Here is a 12145-nt window from a genome sequence, read left to right as displayed (position 1 = left end):
AAAGGGGTGCCTTAGCAGGCAAATGTAGAGGCATCTTTTCCCCCTGGGGGACCAGTCACATGACAGTATAGGACAGAGTAGAGTTTATTCAGGGCATGGGGAGGGGAGTTGAGAGGGCAGTAGAGGCAAAGAAAGGCAGAGAGAGGGAGAGAATAGAGAAGTAGAGGCCGGCCATGCCTTGAGCAGTGGAGAGACAGGAAGGGAAGAGAGAAGGGAAGAGCCTAAGAGGGCAAGAGAGAAGCAAATGGGAAGCAAGAGTAAGAGGTAAGAGAGAGAGGCAGGGGCAAGAAATCCCTTTTATCATGGGCCAGGCCAACCTGGCCATTGCTAGGTAACTGTGGGAAGGAGCATATCTGGCAGTTGGGGGGTGGAGTTTAGACAGAATGTGAACAGAACTGGTTTCCCATAACTTCTTATTAGAAATAGTTAAAAGTGTATAGAAACTTGTTATGGCAGTTTTTCAGTTCGTTAAAATAAAAAAAATAGAAATAGATAAAAAGCATAGCATCCCTTTTGTTCCTCAGTAAAGGTACATTTTACTTTTGTCAAAATAATGTACATTTCCATGAACTGATAACCTAGTAATTTAATTATAAATCAGTGAAATTCCAGAACAGAAAATAAAATATTTCTACCTTTGCATATGGCATCTGTTAGTGCTCAAAACAATGTGTGGTCAAAACTGTTCACCCTGCACAGTACATGAGATGACACCATAGCTGAAATCAATATATTCCTGTACACATATATTGTTTTGAATGGCATAAAATTCAGTGTAATGCATGTTGGGAGAATGTTAGATACCATTTCTTAAGTGTGATGATTTTTAAAAAGTGCTCTATCAAAGTTCTATTAAAGAAAACCTTTCCTAGTTACTTTTTACCAGTCTGTTCTGGAATTCTTCTGGGAATATAAAAATCACCTGGGTCAATGACAGCATGCTGTGACCAAGTCAATATTGCTACCGCTGGAGTCACAGATACAACTTTCAAACAACAGGGCATCGTTTTCTATTTTAGATTTCCTCAAAACTGGGCAGTTGTTGCCAAGGATGATCAAACTTGCTCTGTCCTGTCTAATCATCATCAGAGTTTATTTGCTTCTCAGAACCTGGTTTCCACTTTTCATAACAAGTTGGAGCCTAGAGTTGAGTTGATTAACTCCAGAGACATTTTCCTCTTCTTTGGGTCCACCATCTTCCTTCCTTAGGGATGGGACATCCCCAAACCAAGATCAACATGGCCAAAGAATGAAAGAACACTAAGCCTTTTCAATCTCAGATGGCCTTTTATGACAAAGAAGCAATGACTTGATTCTGTCTTACCACTTCTTAGCTCAGCTTTCGTTCTCCTTACTGTGACAGGGTGCCTCCTCTACAGTTCTCCATGACAGTCGTTTTGAACAAACCTTTAGTTCAAGTTTAAAAATTATGCTTTCAACTAATCCCCGAGGTCTTTTGTCTATACTGCACTTGTCTATCTCTTTTTACCTTGATGAATCTCCACTCAGATTTAAAATGTTATCAATCATCCTGCCATGTGTCCTGTATCCACTGTGTTTCATTAAATGATATAGCTCCTGCATTTTCCTTCTGATTTGGTCTGTTTGTTTGCATGGCTAACACTACATTTTAATTCTCATTTTCTTGAGACCCTGTTAAAGGCATTCTTAGTTTTCCTTTTGTGTACTGATTTTCCACATCACCATGAATAAAATCAGCGACCTCTGTGGCTGACCACTACCAAAGTGGTGACTCTAGCCCAGATACGCTGAGAGCATTCCTCCAGCAAGTACTCTCCCCTAGAGCTCTTCTGCACCAGAGAAGACACTTCCAAAATGGAGTACATTTCTTCCCAGCCTTCTTTCCCTAAAGATTTTCCTGTCTCTGCTCAGAATATGTCCATATCCAGTCTGCAAGCCCCGGTGTCAAGAATCCTTCTTAAGGAACTCCTCTGGTACTTTGGGTTAACAACTCACCCAGTGCTGCCAATTATCCCAGCAACATCTGCTCCTTCTTCACCACTCACACTGCTTCTGCTGTAGGCTCCACTGCTTGACCTATTTCTCCCCATTCCCCCTAGCTCAGTTATGAGAAAAGTCTTCAGCATAGAGAGAAATTGGAAGAATAGCACAGTACTCTGCTTAATATCTATACAAATTGTATTCAATGATTTTTAACATTATGTCACATTTGGATTTTGTGTATCTGGATCAGGCTATAGGTATGGAAACTGATGTAAAAAATGATTGTTCATATAAATGTCAACATAGTGTTATAGTTTGGAATGCAATACCTCCCAAAGGCCTATGTATTGTAGACCAGGTCCCCATTGTGGCATTACTGAGAAATGCTTCAACCTCTGAGAGGAGAGACTTATAGAATGTTCCTTAGGTTATTGGAATGTATCATGAACGGGATTCTAGAACCCCAGTCCCTTTCTGTTTCTTTTTATGCCTATAAGAATAAGTATGCACACACACACACACCACACACACACATACACACACACACACAGAGCAAACAATGGAAATTGTCTTCCATTTACTCCAAATGTTGTCATATATAAAAATAATAAAGATTTTCGAAGAGTATCTAAAAACTAGTCACAAGTCAAATATTCTCACTGATGCCCAAGACAGATTCATAGTTAGTTCTTTAAACTATGATGCAATTACATCTTACAAATTAAGGGCATTTCTACTCATTCTGCTTCTTTGATTGCATTTGTTTCTTCTCCTTCCTCTTCGTCATGGCAGTCTTCTCTGTCTTGGAGAAGGTCAGACAGTTTAAATATGTCTGATTGTTTCCTGAAAAGCTTGTTTATCATGTTTCTATTTCCCTTATAACTTACTGGGGTCTGACCACTTCTAATTCATCTCTGATCTATGCTGTATATTCCTCCTAGTCTTGACTGTTACATACCACATGGATTCTTATTTCCATCCCCTCATGATTTAATTCCTCTCCTAATATCTTCCTGTTCTCCCATTATACCTATCAGTCTCCGTGACAACTATCCTCTGTCATAATGCCCAGGTTCCTTGATTTTATGCTTTAAACCTCGTCAATCTGGCCCTGACCCAATTTTCTGGTTTTATTTCTAACTGAGCCCAGTTTAAATCTTAGTTCCAGAGAAACTGCTTTACGGAGTGAGCCTCACTTCCTCACCTCCCTGCTTCCATTCTCTCTGGTTTCAGATCACACTTACTTCTAGAGCTCTATGCAAACATTTGTTAAGAAGTTTCTCTAGAGCACTGCAGTGTCTACCATCATTGTCTTCCTTCGAACTCAGAGTTCTTAATGCTCATACCTTATCATTCCTTTGATAATTAGTCATACTCTCAAAGCAGCTGTTTATTATTTTCTCATAGATAATTTAGGATGTGGACAACTTTTCAAGTTCTATTGACCACTGTGTTGTTAACTATATTATACATTCTACCATGGCAAGCCTCGTTTTAAACTCTATTTTACATTCTACGTTGGCAAGGTTCATGGCTAGACTATATCTTATCTGATTAAAAAGTCATTCAATAGGAGTCATTTTATTCCCTTTTTGTTCAAAACAGCAATATTTGGTTTAACCCTAGGTTCTTGGTCTACCTACTCTTTGGGTTTCCAAGCAGCATTGGGTACAAGTTCCATAGCAATAAAATAAGTCATAATGACATTTTGCTAAACTCATAGGTCACTGCCTTGATCAGCCATCATAAGAAAAGTTTTCTCCAGGCACAGTTGAGAAGAAACACAGAAACTCATAGACAGATATTATACAAAACCTTCCTCTCAAATTTCAGTGACCCCTAGGGAAGAGGAGGGGGAAAAAGTAGGAGAGACAGAAAGGATGGAGAACACTACCCAGACAAATCTAAATCAGCAGGGTCAAACATACTCACTTGCAGTCACAAAATGAGGAAGCATGCAAAGGACCTAAATGGGCCTGCCAAGGTCTTCATAATCTATGTTATGACTTCCAGTTTAAATTTTGTTTATGGGGAACACTGGGGCTTTGATTCTTGTGTGATCACTTGTGCATTTTTCCTTCTCTTTACCTTATCTTTTCCAAGTCAAATTTGACAGGTTTCATTTTATCTTATTATACTTTATCTTGTTATATTTTATTACTACTCCTTCGAAACCTGTTTTTTTGTTTTTTGTTTTGTTTTTGTTTTAATAAGAGACAAGATGGGAGTGTATTTAAATAGGAAAAGATATGGGGAGAAACTGGGAGAACCAGAAGGGGAAACTGTAATCAGGCTATATAAAGTGAGCAAAATAAATCTATTTTCAATGAAAAAGAAAATACTCATTTAGTAAATATTTATTCAACTAATCAATAGAATCGGTAATATATAAGTAAATAATTGTAAAACTCAAAGTTTGAGAGAAACTTATTCCCTGTTTAATCATACATATAAAAATTGCTCTAGATGTTTATAACTGACCTTAGTCAAAATGCCCAACAGTGGGGAGATGAAACCTAAAGAGATCACTCTCAGTAGATAAACATGGCCATCATTTGAGCCATGGGGCCACCTGTTCATCTTCAAAATTTTTGATCCAGAATTGTCCCTGTCTAAGGTAAATACAGGGAGAAAATTGTAGCTGAGAGTGAAGGAAAAGCAATCCAGTGGCCAGCCCAACTTAGAATACACCCCATGCACAGGCACCAACCCTGACACTGAAGCCATGCCGTGCTTGCAGACAGGAGCCTAGCATGGCTGTCCTCTGAGACACTCTACCAGCAGCTGACTGAGACAGCTGCAGATGCTTACAGCCAACCATTGCACTAAGGTCGGGAACCCCTGTGGAAATATTATGGAAAGGACTGAAGGAGCTGAAGGGGATTGTAACCCCATAGGAAAAACAACACTATCAACTAAGTGGACACTTCAGAACTCCCAGAGACTTAGCCACCAACCAAAGAGCTTACATAGCTGGTCCATGGCCTCTGCTACTTATGTAGGCCTTGTCTGGCCTCAGTCAAAACGATGCACTTAATCCTATAGAAACTAGGTGCCCTGGGGAAGGAGGATGCAAGCAGGGTGAGGTGGGAGTGGGTGGGTGGGTGGGTGGGGAAACACTCTCAGAAGTCAAGTGGAGAAGGAATAGGGTGAAAAACTCCTAGAGTGGAACGAGGAAGAGGGACAGCATTTGGAATATAAATAAATAAAATAATATAAAAAATAATATAAAAATATGTGACAACACATTTCTTGTGTGTTGGGAGGTGGAGAAATAATAGGAATAAGGTTTCCTCTGACTTAAAGAGAATCCATGTGCTTGCCTCAAGAAGGGAGAACAAATCTCATGTTAAAAAGACGCTCTTCAAATACTTGAAATCAAGTCATCTGAAGAATTTGTAGGTAGTAACTTTGAATGTTAAAGTCTATTAGCACTGAATATTTGCCAACGCTGCGAATGCTCACTGAAGTGGGGAAAGAACTATAAACCTGGCATTGCTAAGAAACTATTCTAGTCATCTGAAAGAGGAGAGGAACTTTCCCTGGCACAAAACCTGCATGAAATTGCAAGGCAGACTAGTCTCAGCTGGATCTGATGGACTCAGTCACTTACAAGATGGGTAAATGTGCACAGTTCAGTATTAGATGTACAAAGCCATAATGATGCCTGAATGGTACTTCAGTGTTGCTGAGAGAGATGATCAGCTGACATATTCAACCAAGTGCCTCATATACAGTCAACACTAAAGAAGTCACTGTTATGTGATGATTTCTCAATACAGATCCTAAGTAAAGGGGACATTCCAAGGATCTTTTTGGAAGAGGTGGAAATTCCCAAGCTATTTCTTCCTTGCTCTTCTCTTTTGCTGCAAGTCTTCCTGTTGAGTCACTAACACCCTCAAGAATATTCTTCATCACTTGAAGTCCTGCCATGTGCTCCTGCATAGACCTCTCCTCATCACAGGCTCTCACAGTAACAGTTGTACTCAGTTCTGCCACATCCCTGGAGTCTGTCACTTTTTAGTCTACACTAGTTGTGTCCTCACTTCACATCTCTCAATAGCATATCACATGTGAGTATATAGGTATATATGTATATATACACGTATTTTTTTAAAAACTATAGACAGATAGGCAGACAGATAGGCAGATAGACAGACAGACAGGCAGGCAGACAGCACCAAACTTAATATTCATTCCACAATAAAATGTCTTTTCTACCAACTACATTATTAACCTTTAAGGATAAAAATGTCTTGGTTCCCAAACTCTCCCAGTTTCACAATGAAAAGTATTTGTTGAATTAAAACAAATCATGATAAAAAATATCTTTTGAAACTCACAGATTCTGTGAAATGTAACAGTTACTAAAGCCAGAGGAGAACAGATCAAATGTGAATATGCATTTCTAAACCTTTCATATGTCCACAGGGCATTTATAGTGACAAATCAGAATTTTAAATTCTTATGAGTTTGTTGTTATTGAACTAGAAGTATATTAGAATTCTTTATGCTTTGTATGATAACATGTAATCTAATCATCCTAAAGGGAGATTTGGGGTTCATGTAATTATATGTAGTTTTAAAATCACTTTTATGTTTAATCATGTGTTTATATGAGTTAAATAAGCTTGCATATTTGAGTGCAGTGGCACAGAGTCCAAAAGAGGGCACCAGACCATCTATAGGTTGTGTAGTAAATGGTTGTGTTCAAGCATACTTGGATAAGAAACTGAATATGGGTCTTCCGCAAAAATAGTATGTGCTCTTAACTACTAAGTGATCTTTCTGGTGATAAGCTCGTGTAGTTTGATAGTGTGGAAGTAATCCCAGCATTTTGTTCAGGAATTTAAGATGGGTGCCACTCAGCCAAACTCTCCACTGTCACCAGTTTTACTACAGTCTTCAATGTTAAAACTCAATGAAGTATACGATTTGTAGACATCATTTCAAGCTCCTTGTACTCAGTTTCTCACTTCAGAAACAAACTGGATGGCAATAGGAGATCGCTATAGAACTTTCTTCTGCATGGTTAATACTATCATCTATATCTGCTTAGAAGTTCGGTGTGCTCATAGAGGCTGAAGAGGCTGCTCAATAACAAATGCGGCTAACACTACAAACACACACAGGAAGAAGAGTGCAGGCTAACATATGCATATATCTTAAGTTTTAAATTATTCATCCCATTACTTTGTAAATCATCTGAAAGACCACAAAGCATCATTTGCCCAAGCAAATATAAACAAGATAAAACTAGGATTAACCAGAACTCAGTAAAGGATTGTAATAGACAAACATTATTAGCGTCATCCCCTAAGCAAAAGCAAATGTTAATAAAATAGGATGACAGAACATGACAGGCCAAGCTGAGAAAGAAGATGAGTAAGAGAGTACTGACTAGACAGATAGCCTAATGCCTTCCCAGAAAGAATAATTGATGCTTCAACATGCACACTACCTGAGATAATACAATAGGTACATGGTAAGGGTAAAACCATTCACAAAAGGTATCAAGGTAGAGAAAACAATGAATGGATAGCACAAGAGTCAGATGACACATCTTTTGTACATTCTAAACTTCTTTTTCTCCTTACAAATAGTAAAACATAGCTTGGTGTAGTGACACATTCCTTTAATTATAGCACTTGGAAGAAGATAGATCTTTGCACATTTGGGGCAAATCTGGTCTACATAGTAAGTTCCAGCACAGCCAGGGTTATGTAGAATGGAGAGAGACAGAGACAGAGAGACAGAGACAGAGAGACAGACAAACAGAGACAGAGAGATACAGACAGAGACAGACAGAGACAGAGAGGAGAGACAGAGAGAGACAGAGAGGAGAGACAGAGTCAGACAGAAACATAGACAGAGACAAAGATAGACAGAGATAGAATGAAAAGATTTTAAGTTAATGATATTTTTTCTACCATGTTCTTGCATGAGCTGTTCTGTCGCAGAATAGAAAGAACTGCAATCCCAATCCCAATACCTTTAACAGAGACACATACAAGTCAACAAGACATGAACCTGAATAATGTGTTCAGCATAAATGCTAGAAACGAATTCACATTCTTTAGTTCTTCTTATGCAGATTCAAGATATAAATATATTGGACGGGGTATCTTCTGTACTCTCAGTCTAGAGACCCTCTGAATAAAAGAATGCAGCAGTGATCACACTTTTGGGAGAGACAAGACATTTACTGAAGGGTAAATCCTGATGCCTTGTTTTAAGCATCTCATTTTTGCATGCGAAATTTAAGCCTCATGAATGGCTAAGTGCCTGAAGGTTTTTTCACAAACACAATACAGCTAATTTGCCTTCTTCCTGTCAACACCAAGCCTATAAAGAATGAAAAGAAAATGTGATAAATGTGCTTGGGGTTCTTGTATATGAAGTTAATAAGATAATTATTGATAATTGCTTTCATATAGTCACTCATTAGTCGATCATCCACTGTTCTATTGGGTGATGGTAATATTCTCCAAAGGAAAGATTCTGTGGCTATTTTGATTAATCCTCTCTTAGAATCTCTCTTACCCATATCAGATACATGCAGTCTGGTGACTCTGGCACTAATTAATTGAGTGCAAATATCAAACCAAATGTGCTTTCTAACCTCTATACCACTGTCATGAAATATATGACCAGATACTCACACTTCAATTACGAAGTACAAACATGACTAGCTATTTCTACCCTTTCCACTGGTTTTATCACCACAGAAAGGATGGTAAGATACAGGATAAAGAAAAGCACCAATGACCACATAAAGGCAGAATAACTCTGCAGTGAATAAAAACCCTTATCCATTCAGCTGTGGATAGCCAAAGCTAAATGTGATTATACAAACCTTTTTAACTTTCATAATACTTCAACATCAAGTGTCGAGTTTTTAACACTGAGCAATTTATAAGGTCAGCTCTATGATACTGTCTCAAATTTAGTATCATTGATATAGGGCTTAGATAATTCTTTATGTGGAAGGGTGTGTTCTCTGCTATAGAATAGCTATAGACTCCCTGGTGTATCTTTTGACACGTCGTTGTTCTTATTGTTGTTGTTGTTGTTGTTGCTGTTGCTGTTGCTGCTGCTGCTGCAGAAGTGGTGCAGGCAATGACAAGCAGCTGCAGTTCAAATAGCAACTTTATGGAGTGGATGCTTTTTTTTCTGCACTTATGTCAAGGAGTAAATGCCTTCATTTACCAAGTACATCTCAATGCCCATGACCAGAATAACTCTGCAGTGGATAAAAACCCTTATCCATCCATATCTGTCTTAATTTCCTCTTACTCCATCACCAAACCACCATCAATAAGCCATCCTGAATCCAGAATAAATAACATATCTGCCTTCTCTGTTTAGGACACAGTATTTTCCATTAGGTTGTAGAGGGCAAACTTAGCAAAGGCATGGTCCAGTCTTGACCCCACCTCTTTTGCCTCAATCACTCTGCAGTGTTTTGGTCACTGTTTTAACAACAGCCATGTTGGTCTGCATCTGACATGCTTTCTTTCACCTGCTTTGGAGGCCCTCCCTGCAAGTACTGCCTTGCCTGGCTGTGTGAGCTCGGTATCTTGTCCATCCTTCACAGGGACCATTCTGGAAGTTCTCTGAGACCTAGAATTTCAGAAGTAAGAATCCCCTGGTCCCATGAAGTTTTTAACAAGTTGAGTGGAATGAACAAGGGGATGAGCATATAAACAACTAAATTTGTAAAATGTGGAGTTGTGATAATGTCGCAGTAAGGATAATGAGGTGCTGATGGAGACAGTGCTGATGTTTTATGCAAGGTCATCAAGGAAGAGCTTACTGATAAGCCAACGGGCTATCTGGAGAACTGATTTGAGTTAAGAACAGAAAGATCAAAAGCTCTAATATGAGTTTATCTGTATGTTCCATAAGCACAAGAGTACAACAGTAAAAAAGGAGGAGAGGAAAACGAGGTCAGAAATGTAGCTGTGGGCAACCAAGTAATGTTCCATACGATGAGGTGTGGACTGGAAGATTTACCCTGAGGGAAGAATGTATTGCAGGGGATTTGAGCAGAAGTCTAATGTAATCTGACTTTCATTTTAATCACTCACACTGACTATATTTTGGAGAACAGATTCTATGGCCACTTGGTTAATTAAAGTCAAAAACTAATTAAGAGCACTGTTTTCTCTATTTACCCCTTATATTTTTTAAAAAAAAAAAAACATGTGTTTCACTTCCACTAGAAACTCAGAAATTGAAGCTTGTATTATCTGTTGAAGATGTATTCCTAGAATTTCACATCTATTTGTATGAATATTCGATCAATACTTGTCTCCTTTTTTGGCCTGTGAGACTCTTCAAGAAGGGCTATAATGGAGTTTTCCCTCTCTGATGGCATACTACAGAATGGAAGAAAACCAGGAATGATGGAGAAATGATATAAGAGCAAGAGTGAAAGTATTTGCACATTATTATTTATAGATGTGTACTTGTCAGAAGTATTCAAAAATTCCAACACTCTTAAGCAAGTAGAGTCAGTTTTTTTTAAAGCATGTAGAATATTATGCCCTCACTTCCATGAAAGTTTGGTCAGCAAGACATAGCAGGAAAAGAGCCTACTATGGCCCATACACTAAATGATTTCTCATTGAATACTGTACAAAATCTTGAGTGATTTGTATCACTGCATCTGTTAGAGGAATAAAGAAACATAGAGAGGCTAGGCTAGGTACATAGTCATTAAACAATGAAAGCAAGGGGTCCAATTCACGTTTAGACACCATGCACACTGCCTGCTACAGGGATAACCAATGGCAATTTTATTCAAGATTTAGCTCCATCCGAAAACTCATCATCCTTGTGTTGAATGAATCACTATGCTTATCACAGATGTATTTCTGGGCAGATGTAATGAGCACATTTTAGCCTCGTAGAAACAATTCCAATCAGTGCCATAGAATTTCATTTGAATTTTTAATGAGGCACAACATGCAAAATGTAAGAAAAGATGAGAATTTTTAAAAACAGAAAGAAAGAAACTGGGCATACCCAACAATGGAAGTTACAATGTCTGCTGAAGCATTATAATACAAGGCAGAATTTTTCATCTCAAACACCATATAAAAGGGCTTAGTTGGCATAATACATTAGTAAGAAATATAATTTAGTATCACTTTAAGGCATAAGATAATTCTTATTTCAGTATGTTCAATAAGAACAATAAACCATCACAAAATGAATCTCTCTTTTTGATAAATCTTTGGAGACAGAAGAAAAGTCAATTTAAAGGCTATACTTTGGGATTTTTCATCAGAGCTACATAATGAAACATGGACTTCTAAAATATTTAAGACAACTTTCATCACTTAAATCTTTTCAGTGAATTTCATTTTCCCAAAAAGGACTTTTTTATTTTCTGTAAAAGAAATAATCATCTCTCTAGACTTAGGATGGTCTTGGTATAAATGTTTGCAGACATGAACACATACAAACATATTACATACATATATGTTTGGCCTTCTCTGAAAATCAGACAACAGAAATGTAAATTAGCTCAATTTTTAGAAGTAAATTAGAATGCACTTATAAGAATCTCACTATTCTCATATTTTGACATTAATATTCTGTTAGGTATTTTCTTATAATAAATATTCAAGTATCATTCAGAATGAGATTTTTATAAGAGTATATAGTCTATCTAATAAAGGATGAGTAAATAAACTCCAGCACTGAGACTGGAGTAAAGTTTAAGATAAACTATAATCTTGTGTTGACACTATAAACATCAAGACTATGTGAATAGCATATTAATAATCAAAAACAGATGAATTTTAAGATAATTATGGTATATTCCAACTTCTATAAAAACTTACATATCACTGATAAAAATCAATCTGAAAGAAAAGTTATCAAAAAATTATTTCAATGTGTAAAGTAGGGATAAGCTGTGTTTTAAATTATATATGCCATTATGTGAGTTTAGAACACATGCATGTAATGTCTAAATGTATGATTTTTTTAACTTTCTAATGCAAAGATAGACAAGGTACTTTTCTTTTTAGATAGAAAACGATCAGTTACTTTTATTTGTGTGTATGTATGTCTGAATACATAATACAAGGTACTGTTACAGTAGGACATTTTACATATCCATATAATTATGAATTAAGGATGTCCCCATACCTTGTTCTCCCCATTA

General features: G+C 37.4%; 1 pseudogene; it reads right to left on the bottom strand.

The window, feature by feature from the left end:
• Positions 1-872: 872 nt before the first annotated feature.
• Positions 873-1196, bottom strand: LOC127677343 (60S ribosomal protein L30-like; annotated as a pseudogene).
• Positions 1197-12145: the final 10949 nt, after the last annotated feature.

Source organism: Apodemus sylvaticus, chromosome 2, assembly GCF_947179515.1.
Source record: "Apodemus sylvaticus chromosome 2, mApoSyl1.1, whole genome shotgun sequence".
Lineage (NCBI taxonomy): Eukaryota > Metazoa > Chordata > Mammalia > Rodentia > Muridae > Apodemus > Apodemus sylvaticus.
This window is presented reverse-complemented; position numbering and strand designations above follow the sequence as displayed.